Raw genomic sequence first — 12,784 nt, 5'->3', positions numbered from 1 at the left:
ACATCCTTAAAGAAAACAAATTCCAACACAGAATTTCATAGCTATCCAAACTAAGCTTTATATTCAAAGGAGAAATAAGATCCTTTTCAGACAAGCAAATGCTGAGAGAATTCATCATCATTAGACCTGCCTTACAAGGTCTCCTGAAAGAAGTGCTAAATGTGGAAAGGAAAGGTCATTATCAATTACTACAAAAACATACTTAAATACACAGACCAATGACACTGTAAAGCAAACACATAAATAAGTCTGCAAAATAACCAGCTAACATGATACTAGGACCAAATCTACACATATCAATACTCACCTTGAATGTAAGTGGGCTAAATGCCTTAATTAAAAGGCACTAAGTGGCAAGGTAGATAAAGAACTGAGACCCATTGGTATGCTATCTTTAAGAGACACACCTCACATGCAATGACACACATAAGTTCAAAATTAAGGGAAGAAGAAAAATCTCCTAAGCAAATAGAAAACAGAAGAAAAGCAAGTGTTGCAATCTAATTTCACACAAAACAGACTTTAAACAAACAAATGTCAAAAAAAGACAAAGAAGGGCATTACATCATGGTAAAGGATCAAATTGAACAAGAAGACCTAACTATCCTAAATATGTATACAACCAACACAGGAGCACCCAGATTCATAAAGCAAGTTTTTTGAGACCTTCAAAAAGACTTAGACTCCCACACAATAATAGTGGGGTACTTCAACACCCCACTGACAGTACTAGATAAATCATCAAGGTAAAAAATTAACGAAGATATTTAGGACCTGAACTCAGCACTGGATCAAATGGACCTGCTAGACATCTACAGACAGACCTGCTAGACATCTACAGAACTCTCCACCTAAAAACAACAGAAGATACATTCTTCCCATCGCCACATGGCACATACTGTAAAATCAATCACATAAACACAAAACACTGCTCAGCAAATGCAAAAGAACTGAAATCATAACAAGCACTCTGTCAGACCACAGCAAAATCAAATTAGAAACCAAGACTAAGAAATTTGCTCAAAATCATATGACTTTATGAAAATTGAGTATGCTGCTCCTGAATGACTTTTGGACACATAATGAAATTAAGATAGAAATCAAGAAGTTATTTTGAAAGTAGTAAGAACAAAGATACAGCATACCAGAATCTCTGGGACACAGCTGAGGCAGTGTTAAGAGGAAAATTTATAGCATGAAGTGCCTACATCAAAGAGTTAGAAAGATATCAATTTAACAACCTAACATCACAACTAAAAGAACTAGAGAACCAAGAGAAAACCAACCCCAAAGCTAGCAGAAGACAAGAAATAACCAAAATCAGAGCTGAACTGAAAGAGGTTGAGACAGGAAAAATCATTCAAAATATCAGTGAATCCAGAAGTTGCATTTTTTGAAAAAATAAAATAAAATGATAGACCACTAGCTAGACAATAAAGGAGAAAAGAGAGAAGATCAAAATAAGCACAATTAGAAATGACAAAGGAGGTAATACCACTGACCCCACAGAAATACAAACAACCATCAGAGAATATTATGAATACCACTACGCACATAAACTAGAAAATCTAGAAGAAATTGATAAATTCCTGAGCACATACACCCTCCCAAGACTGAGCCAGGGAAAAGTGAATCCATTAACAGACCAATAACAAGCTCTGAAATTGAATCAGTAATAAATAGCCCACCAACCAAAAAAGCCCAGGACCAGATGGATTTACAGCCAAATTCTACCAGATGTACAATGAAGAGCTGGTACCATTCCTACTGCAACTATTCCAAAATTTGAGAAGGAGGGACTCCTCCCTAACTCATTATATGAAGCCAGCATCATCCTGATACTGAAACCTGGCAGACACAACAGAAAAAGAAAATGTCAAGCCAATATCCTTGATGAACATCAATGCAAAAATCCCTCAACAACATACTGACAAATTGAATCCAGCAGCACATCAAAAAGTTTATCCACTACAATCAAGTAGGCCTTATCCCTACTTGAGTGAATGCAAGGTTGGTTCAACATACGCAAATCAATATATATGATTTATCACGTAAATAGAACTAAAGACAAAAACCACAAATGCAGAAAAGTCTTTGGATAAAATTCAATACCCCTTTCATTAAAAATTATCAATAAACTAGGTATTGAAGGAACATACCTCAAAGTAATAAGAGCCATCTATGACAAACCCACAGCCAGCAACATACTTTACAGGCAAAAGCTGGAAACATTCCCCTTGAAAACTGGCACAAGACAAGGATGCTCTCTCTCACCACTCCTATTCAACATTTGTACTGAAAGTCCTGGCAAGGGAAATCAGGCAACAGAAAGAAATAAAGGGTATCCAAATAGGAAAAGAGGAAATTACTCTTTGCAGATGACATGATTCTATATTGAGAAAACCCCGTAGTCTCTGCCCAAAAGCTCCTTAAGCTGATAAACAACTTCAACAATCTCAGGATACAAAAGCAAAGGATAAAATCACTAGTATTCCTATACACCGACAACAACCAAGCTGCAAGCCAAATTAGGAATGCAATCCCATTCACAACTGCCACAAAAAGAATAAAACACCTAGGAATACAGCTAACCAGGAAAGTGAAAGATCTCTACAGGGAGAATTAAAAAACACTGTTCAAAGAAATCAGAGATGACACAAACAAATGGAAAAACATGCCATGCTCATGGATAGGAAGAATCAATATTATTTAAAAGACCATACTGCCCACAGCAATTTATAGATTCAATGCTATTCCTATTAAACTACCGATGACATTCTACACAGAACTAGAAAAAAACTATTTTAAAATTAATATGGAACCAAAAAAGAGCCTGAATAGCTAAGGTAATCCTAAGCAAAAAAAAAAAAAAAAAAAAAAAAAAAAAGCTGGAGGCATCATATTACCTGACTTCAAACTCTACTATAAGGCTACAGTAACCCAATCAGCATGGCACTAGTACAAGAACTGACACATAGACCAATGGAACAGAATAGAGAGCCCTTATGAGAAAGGCCACACACCTACAACTATATGATCTTCAACAAAGCTGACAAAAACAAGCAATGGGGAAAGGATTCCCTATTCAATAAATGGTGCTGGGATAACTGGCTAGCCACATGAAGAAGATCAAAACTGGACCCCTTCCTTATTCCACATATGAAAATAAACTCAATATGGACTAAAGATTTAAATGTAAAACCCAAAACTATAACAATCCTGGAAGACAACCTAGGCAATAACATTCTGGACATAGGAATAAGCAAATATTTCATGAGGAAGATGCCAAAAGCAATTGCAAGCAAAAACTGACAAATGGGATCTAGCTAAACAAAAGAGCTTCTGCATACACAATGAAAGAAACCATCAACAGAATAAATAAACAACCTACAGAATGGGGAAAATATTTGTAAATTATGCACGTGACAAAGGTCATCCCTTTTCTGCAAGAGGCTGGCCTTGTTCATTTTCAGGTGCAAGTTACAGAGAGTGAACAGTTTATCTAAGTGATAATAACATGTCGGATAACCCCCAAGATCAAGCTCAGGATGTACTGATAGAAAATCAAAAGAAAGATAAACAGGGAGTTACACTCAGGAAATCTTGGCAAAGGTTAAAAGAAGTTGTTATGCTGTGTCAGCATCGTTTTATAAGACCCAACACCCAACTTTTAGTATTTACTGCAAAGACACTTCAATAGTCTTTCTTCATTTCACTCATCCGACAAATATTTATACAGTGTCCATTATGGGAAATGAGCCTTTTGAGTTGCCATGTGTACTGGGGTGAACACATTGGTGCACGATTCTGACCTCTCCCCATATCCACTTCTCCATACTCCATCTCTTCCTCTTCATACAACTTCTGTGATCTCAGTGCAGTTAGCTTCAACCGTCTGCTAGAAAGAAAAGGACTTGGATTGACCAATATCCTACTATTGTCAAAATAATTAATAGTCTATTAACATGACATTCTCCTCAACACATACACAAACACACACACACATTTGCATTTTTAAAATGCTAATGCTTGTTAGCTTAAATGCATCGTTAATTGTCAAATTTCAGACAGGTAAGAAAGTGAAGTCAAATTAAAGGTTTGGGTAGCAGCAGTAGGAAATTGGCAAACAGGAGAGTATCCAGGGTTGGCCCCTGGAAACAGTTTCTCAAATTTGCTTTTCTCTGCTTCTTTCTTTAATCTTTATCTGACTCTACCATTTTAAAAACTTCACAAGGATTTGATGTAAGAGATCAGGGTGGGAATGAAAGTGAAGACGTTCAACCCTGTGTAAGATGGAGGGGCAACAAAGAATGTTTGTGTAGACATCATTTTCAGAGTGGAGATTTTTAACCTGGAGATTGTCCAAAATAGAAATGTTTTAAACTTCAGTTTCCTAGGAAATTTTTGGGGACTGATTAGTGAGCAAAGAATTTAACACCTCTTATTATGGAATGAATGTTTGTGCATCCCTAAATTCATTGGTTGAAACTCTAACCTCCAGCGTGACGGTGTTTGAAGATGGGATTTTGGGAGATCATTAGGATTAGATGAAGTAATGAGAGGAGCACTCATGATGGGATTAGTGCCCTTACAAGAAAGCACACTGGAGAGCTAATGTGCTGCCTCCTCCCCCCCACACCTCTCTCTACCTCTCTCTCTCCATGTGCTCATACAAAAAAGTCATGTGAGCACACATTCAGATGGTGGCTGCCTACAAGCCATGAGAAAAAGGTTCAGAATGAAGCCTACCTTGCTGGAACCTTGATCTTAAAATTCTCTATCTCTAGGACTGTAAGAAATAAGCCCAATCTATGGCATTTTGTAGTGCATTCCTAGTTAATTGATACATTCCTGTTCTATATTCCCAAATCAGACATAATAATTTGCTTCAATTCCTCATATTATTTACCTTCCCCCTTATTATCTCCTTGGCCAAATTCTCTCTCTCTCTCTCTCTCTCTCTCTCCCTCCCTCCCCCCGCCCCTTGTCACACATACACACACACAGAGAGAGACTAAGAAAATAACTACTCAAATATAATTGCCAAAATTAAACAGATCTTTAAAATGTGCTATGCATACTATATACAGCTTGAATTGAAAATGAAATAGATCAGCCTAAGAAGAATGTTTTTCTGGTTGCTTTCAGTCATCTTTTATGATGAGTCCTTATAAAGTTCACGTGAATAAGGATGTATGATAAGCATGCACGCGCACACACACGCACACACACACTCACACACATCCCATCTTCTCTGATTTAGGATTTACTGAAACTACTGAAGTTCTCTCAAGTATTTTGGTTGGTTCAGTGGGGTTTGTTTTTCCTGCAGGGCTTCAAGCACGGTGCTGACTGTCTCACAGTGAGAACCCCATCGAGCAGTTGCCAGGAGAGCTTAGCTGAGTTGAGCAGCCTGGGGAGTAAGTTCATAAACTGAGGAACTCATTTATCTTCCACAGTAACACCCCCTCCAAAACCAACTACAAACTACTTAACCCATCAAAACTGAGAGCTGCCAAAGACACTTTCCTCCTGGGACTGTAAATAGCTCCATAGTCAAAGTCACAAAGCTTTTCAAGCTGGTGCACTGGTGATTGGTTTAAACTACTAAAACTCAGATTATCTGTAGATTCCAATTTCTCATTTAAATCACTAGTCATTCTAGATACATGATGACTAAAAAATTGAAGCTGAAGATAAAAAGTAAATGAGGGGTCACATTACCATCTTGTTCATGTCTTGGGAGCTTCAGACTTCCGGCAATAACATTGCCATCTACTTTCAATTTCCACAGGCTCTCAGAGTGGATATTAAGTTTTATAATCAAAAAATTTTTTACTTGAACAGGAATCCAGGGGTACAACGAACTCTGGAAACGCTAATGTGAATGAACTGCTACATTAGCTTAGTTAAGAATTCCTCTGCCTTTATTGCCATTCTGGAACATGCTGAACAACGTGAAAAAGGTTAGAATAATGCATTTTTTACTTCTCTCATGGTGTGTTTGGAGTCTTAAATCACTGGTGATTGATTATCTTCATTCATTCATTTGTTGACATCTTTATTCAGTCAGTCATAAACATTTACTGTTAGCTAAGATACATGTGCAAAAGTATTGATTACAAAGTGTTTAATAATATCAAAAACTAGAAAGAAACGAAATATAACTCTATACAGAGTAAATGAAGTAAATCACAGTCCATCCTAGCCTGCAGCAGCTAAAAGATGTGAGGTAAAATTATATGTCTTTTCGTGGAGAAATGTGACTGTTATATGATTGGGGGCCCAGGGAGGAACGGATTTTAGAATGATATTTCTAGTGTGATTTTTAAAATTAAATTGTGTATGTGTGGATATGTATATTCCTACAAGAGTCTAGAAAATATATGCCACCTTGTTAACGGTGATAATCTCCGGGGTATTACTGAGTGAAATGGTTTTGTATCATTTGATTTTCTTACAAGAGATAAGCTATCTCTTCACTACAGAGTTGCATTTCCTTGTTATGGTAGCCCATGAAAGAATTATACCAGACTCCTTGTGGTTGGGTGGCACCACGTGATTGGTTCTTTCTAAAGAATTATAAGCAAAAATGGTATGTGTCACTTCCAGGCTGGAATGCTTTATAGCTGGTGCAGGATCCTTCTGAGCTCTTTTCTGTTGACACAAAACCTTGAGATGGGGCTCAAGTTTGAGATAGTGACTGCTCCATCAGTCTAGGTTCGGAAATGAGATGTGGATCTAAGCTCTCAGCCAATCCCCAGTGGACACTTAATTAGAGCAAAAAATGAACTCTTATTATTCTAAACTTTTAAGATTTGGAGAGTTTGTTCATGAAGAATGACCTTGCCTATCCTGACTAGCACAAGTAAGAATATATTAATTTTATGTTTAAAATAAAGATGTTGCTTTTCTGAAAAGCAGTGTGTGTGAGCCTGTTAATTTTATTCTGATGAGTGAGTCCTCCATCTTTGCTGTTTTTCAGGGTTGTTCTAGGTGTTCTGGGTCCCTTGAATTTCCATATGTATTTTAACATTAGTTATCAACTTTTACCAAAAAAAAAGGCAACTGGAATTTAATAGGAATTGTGTGAATCTATAGATCAATTTGGGGGAGTATTATCACCTTAGCAATATTATCAGGAGCAGAAAATATAACTATTGGGCACTGGGCTTAATTCACAGGTGATGAAATAATCTGTATAACAAACCCCTCTGACATGAGTTTACCTATGTAACGAACTTTGACATGTACCCCTGAACCTAAAATACAACTTAAGAAAGTAAACAAACAAACAAACAAAACCCAATACTGTCTTCCAATCTATGAACATGGGATACATTTCCATTTATTTAGATCTTCTTTAATATCTTTCAATAATGTTTTATTGTTTTCAGTGTTCACATCTTGCACTTTTTAAATGTATTCCCAAGAATTTTATTCTTTTAATTCTATTATAAATTGAGTTGTTTTCTTAACTTCACTTTGGCTTGTTCATTGCTAATACATATAAATAAAATTGATTTCATATATTGAGCTTGTACCTTGCAACTTTGCTCAATTAATTTATTATATTTAATCATTTTTTGTGGGTTCCTTCAAATTTTTACACGTAAGACCATATCACATGTGAATAAAAATTGTTTTACGTTTTCCCTTCCTGTCTGGATGCCTTTATCTTGTTTTCTTGCTTAATTGCTCTGGCTAGCAAACCTCCAGTACAAATGTCGAACAGAACTGATGAGAGTGGACATTCTCATTTTGTTCTTAATCTCAGGGGGAAATCACCATTATATATGATCATAGTGATGGATTTTTTGTAGATGCCCTTTGTTAGGTTGAGAAAGTTGACTTGCCTTCATTTGTTCAGTGTTTTCATCATAACAAAGTGTTGGATGTTGTCAAATGTTTTTTTCTGCATCTATTGAGATAATCATGTAGTTTTTGTCCTTTATTCTGTTGATGTGGTGTGTAACATTGATTGATTTTTGAATGTTAAAAGGAGTATTTCATCCTTCGAAAGAATTTATAGATATGGCTATAGAAAGTTAATTGGAAATTCATCACTTCATGCCATCCTCTACCTTTTGGTGCATCTTCATGTGTTAATCAGGATAGACTAGATTATGCTTCTGTGACAAACGACTCCAAAATCTCAGTGGTTTAACACACACAAATTTCTCACAATATAAAGATTGCTTTAGGTCAGACTCAACAGTGTAGTGCTTCATCATCCATATAGTGACTCAGAGATCCAGGCTGCTGTGATCCTGTGCTTTGCTAGCTCAACACATTGGTCTTACACTCACTACCTGAGGAAAATCAAGAAACTGAAAACTCACACGGCAGCTTTTTACTGCCTCAGCCCAGAAATGACACATGCCACTTATTCTCATATTTCATTGCCCATAATTGATTACACACTCTTGCTTTACTGCAAGGGAACTGGAAAATAAAATCTTTATTGTGCCCAGGAGAGAGGGATACAAAATAGAATTTGGAAACTCATAGAATTTTCTCTGCCACAGGCATAGAAATGCTGTGTTCCTTACCTGTTGTTATGGGCTGAATTATAGCCTCCCAAAAGACATGTTGAAATCCTAACCCCCAGTACTACGGAATGTGACATTTTTGGAAATAGAGATTTTATAGTTGTAATTAGTTAAGATGAGGTCATATTGGAGTAGGGTGAGCCCTTAATCCAATATGACTGGTGTCCCTACAAAGAGGGAAAAACACCATGTGAAGACAGAGGTACACAAGGAGACCATCCTGTGATGACAGAAGCAAAGACTGGGATGATACACCTGCATGCCAAGAAACACCAAGGAATTACAGCCACCATCAGAAACTAGAAGGAGGAAAGGAGGGATTCCACCAGTGTTAGGGTACATGACTCTGCTGACACCTTGATTTCAGGCTTCTAGTCCCCAAAACTGTGAGTGAATAAATTTCTGTTGTGTTAAGCCACCTGGTTTGTGGTAACCTGTTATCACAAGTCTAGGAAACTAATACACCAGTTAAAAATGTCGTTGTGAGTATTGTATCCATCCTAAGGTGTCATCAATGGAAAGACATGAATTATTTCATGAACCTCTAAGAAAGGAAAAAGGCTGCCAATTAAGTAATGACACCCTACCTTAATGATAATCCTGCATGACACGTAAATTGGTCACATCATCCTCTCATTGCTGAGCAGCATCTTTCCTCGATACCAAGAGATTTGGCAAGTTTTTGTGTCTTCAGGTGTGTGGTTTGGCATATGAAAGGTAATCATTTTGCACATTTCTCACTAACCACACACAATTCAGCCACAGATACGTGTGGACTTAGTACCTTTTTTGGTACAATGAAGCACATTGTTGTTCTTGTGCAAGAAAATATAGAATCCTACTCCTTCCCCCAAAACTGCTTTCCTAATGTCAAATAGATGCCCCACTGCTCTCTTCTTGCCTTTCTGCTTCTATAGTAACTTCTCATCTCAGAACTATATTATACTATAAATTCTAAGAGAAAGAGACTTTAAATGACAAACTCTGAACACATAATAACAACAACGCAGATAATTCAATAAAAAAGATTATGTATGAATAGCTATGACCAAATTCAGGCTTGTGCAGGTAATAACTACATCACAACTGCCACTGGGCCAACAGCTGTTGTAAGTCATTCTCAATGTAAGATATTTCCAAATTCAGAGTGTGAAGAGATGGGCTTTTTAAAACCAATAACCTATAGTTATGCAATAACAACAGCAACAATTAAATCAGGCCACTCAGTCTTGACCAAGCATACGACTTTGTCCTGGGATAGTAGCTCTCCAAGTGCGGTATGGAGATTCCCGGGGTATTCCTGAGACATATTCAGGAAGTCTATGAATTCAAAACTATTTCCCCCAAAATACTAAAGTGTTCTTTCCATTTTCATTCTTGTTCTCTCATTATAGTACAGCAGAGTTTTCTAGAGACTACATGACATGAAATACAAAACAAATTAAATCGAGAAACTGATATGAGAGTCTGTCATCTATTAAGCTGAACATTTTGCCACTCTTCTCGTTATTTTTTTGTTTTGAAAAATATGTTTTCACAAAAAAAAATTTGTCAAAATCTGAAATGGGATTTAGATAAGTGAATAAGTAGTTTTTTCTCAGTTCCAGTTTCTAATATGGTAAATATCAATGGATATAATAACAAAATGAAATTCTCAATAATTTTAAAAAGTTGTATAAGGATATGAGATCGAAAAGTTTGAGAATCACTGTTTTAAGGAAACGACCTTTGGCTTTAAAGATGCATGTCTTTGTTCACTGAACAAATCTTGCAGTTAGGATTGGATCAACACTGGAACAAACTCAAACATTGAGAGGATGAGAGTGCCCTTCTCTGACATATATAACTCAAAAACAAAAAAAAAACCCATAAAATAAAATTTGGTATTTCAGTAAAAGACACGTTTACTGCTTTAAAATAATTCCTTTGAGAGAGAGAGAGAGAGAGAGAGAGAGAGAGTGTGTGTGTGTGTGTGTGTGTGTGTGCGCGCGCGCGCTCGTGCCTGCCTGTCCTTCCTTTCCTGTCTCTGTCTTTTGATGCCTCAAGCATGTGGTTGTTTGGGATTCATCCTCAGCTCTATGCTAACTAGGCTTTCCACAGCATGCAACTAAAACAGAGACTCTGGAATTCCTCCACATCATGTTTTTCACAATCAACCTATGCGACTCTTTCATGAGCTCCTCCCCTTTCATGACTGCCTTCAAATAAGACACTTTTTTCTTCCCATGGTTCAGGCAAGGAGCCAGAAAACGTATCACAACCTTCTATTTTATCTCACAGAATTGTATTAGCATGTTCTTTCTTTAGTGCTTTGCATAAAAAATTGTAGGCTTAACATTTTCCTTGCAATTAGCAAAATTATAATTGGTAGGCTGTTTAGTATAAAGTAGAAAAGGGTGAGTTAGGTTTGTCCTAGGATGCTTCCCACTGGTTCAGCACTTCTTGCTCTTCCCCCAAAGTGGTATCCCATTGAGTAAATATGGAAACAAATTAAACCCTGCTGTAGTATTTATTAATTATAGCAGCTTTGGGGTGGGTCCACTCAAATATAAATCATTAATAGACTTTATATTTTGAGAAGTGACTCTTGACAAAAAAAAACAGTCATTAAGAACCAAATAAATTAAGATATCAAAAGGAATGGTGGCTAGGCCCTGTGGCTCACACCTGTGATCTCAGCATTTTGGGAGCCTGAGGCAGGAGGATCTCTTGAGCCCAGGAGCAACACAGACTCCATCTCTACAAAAAAGAAAAAATCAAAAAATTAGCCAGACGTGGTGGCACATGACTGTGTTCCCAGCTACTTGGGAGGCTGAGCAGAGAGGATTGCTTAAACCAAGGAGTATGAGGCTGCAATGAACCGAAATTGAGCCACTGAACTCCAGCCTAGGCCACTAAGTAAGGCCCTGTTGAAAGACAGAAAGATAAGAAAGAAAGAGGAAGGAAGGAAGGAAGGGAGGGAGGGAGGGAGGGACAAAGGGAGGGAGGAAAGAAGAAAGGAGAAAGTGAAAGAAGGAAGGAAGGAAGGAAAGAAGGAAGGAAAGAAGGAAGAAAGCAAGGGAGGGGGAGGGAGGGAAGGGAGGGAGAACAAGAAGTATATCCAGCTTATATAAAGATCCAGTGGGTCTTTATTCAAACAAATAGACTAACGTTCATTGAGGACTTACTACATGTGTCAAGCACTGTTCTAAGCACATTGCACCTAATAGCTCATTTACTCTTTACAGCTAACCTAGCAGGTGGAAACTATTATTACTTTCATTTTAGTGATAAGGAAAGTCAGGCACAGAGAGGCCAAATTACCTCCTGAGAGTCATGCAGTGTAACTTGAAGAGCCTGGATCCAAATCTAGGCAGTATGACCACAGAGCAACAGTTGCTAGACTACACTGCCTCTGGAATCACGTCCTTAGTGACTTGGAAGGCTGTCTACACTACCCTCCAGTCAGTCACCTATTAATAGTAACTGGTGCGGTTATCAAATGGACTCTTGCAGCATCCCAGTGCTGTGTTCAAGTAACTCTTCTTTTACTTAATAATGGCTCCTAAAGGCAAGAGTAATGATGCTAGCCATTCGAATACACCAAAAAGAAGGTATAAATTACTTCCTTTAAGTGAAAAGATGAAAGTTCTGGACTTAATAAGGAAAGAAAAAAATCCTATGCTGGGGATGCTAAGATCTATGGTAAGAATAAATCTTCTATCCAATAATTGTGAAGAAGGAAAAACAAATTTGTACCAGTTTTGCTGTCACACCTTAGCTACAAATGTTAAGGTTACAGTGTGTGATAAATAATTAAGATAGAAAAGGCATTAAATTTGTGGAAGAAATGAACAAAAATGTGTTTCAATTGACAGCAATCGGGTTTGGCACCACCTGTGGTTTCAGAAATCCACTGAGGTTCTTGGAATGTATCCCCAAGGATAAGGGAAGATGACCATATTTTGGTGAATTTTTAATTTACCTCAGTTTCAGATCCATAATCATATGTATCTAATAAGTCATAATAAAAATAGTGTTTCTTTTTCTTAATTCATTCTCCTCTTTTTACACAAACGTTTTTTGGATGCATCACTCCTTCACCCCTGAAACCAAAACATGTGGCTCACCCACCCCAAAACATGTTCCCATTTGTTCTCCATCTGTCTGGAATTCCTTTTAAAGTTGGGAGTTTGGGCTTCAAAGAAATCCCTGAACATGTCCTCAGTGAATCTACCTACCTCTTCCTGCCG

General features: G+C 37.3%; 1 long non-coding RNA gene across 5 annotated transcripts in view; it reads right to left on the bottom strand.

The window, feature by feature from the left end:
* Window positions 1–12,784, bottom strand: part of LOC139357884 (uncharacterized) — a 113,192-nt gene that overhangs the window by 41,213 nt on the left and 59,195 nt on the right. The window contains exon 1 of one of the 5 annotated variants that reach the window (XR_011611833.1): window positions 3,682–3,888. The exons of the other annotated variants lie outside the window; for them this stretch is intronic. This is a non-coding gene — a long non-coding RNA (uncharacterized lncRNA). Of the gene's footprint in view, window positions 1–3,681; window positions 3,889–12,784 lie in introns of those variants that run through there. 5 annotated transcript variants of the gene reach the window in all.

The sequence above is a fragment of the Macaca nemestrina genome, chromosome 13, assembly GCF_043159975.1.
Source record: "Macaca nemestrina isolate mMacNem1 chromosome 13, mMacNem.hap1, whole genome shotgun sequence".
NCBI lineage: Eukaryota > Metazoa > Chordata > Mammalia > Primates > Cercopithecidae > Macaca > Macaca nemestrina.
Note: the sequence above shows the minus strand (reverse complement) of the source record. Positions and strands in the feature narration are given on the sequence as shown.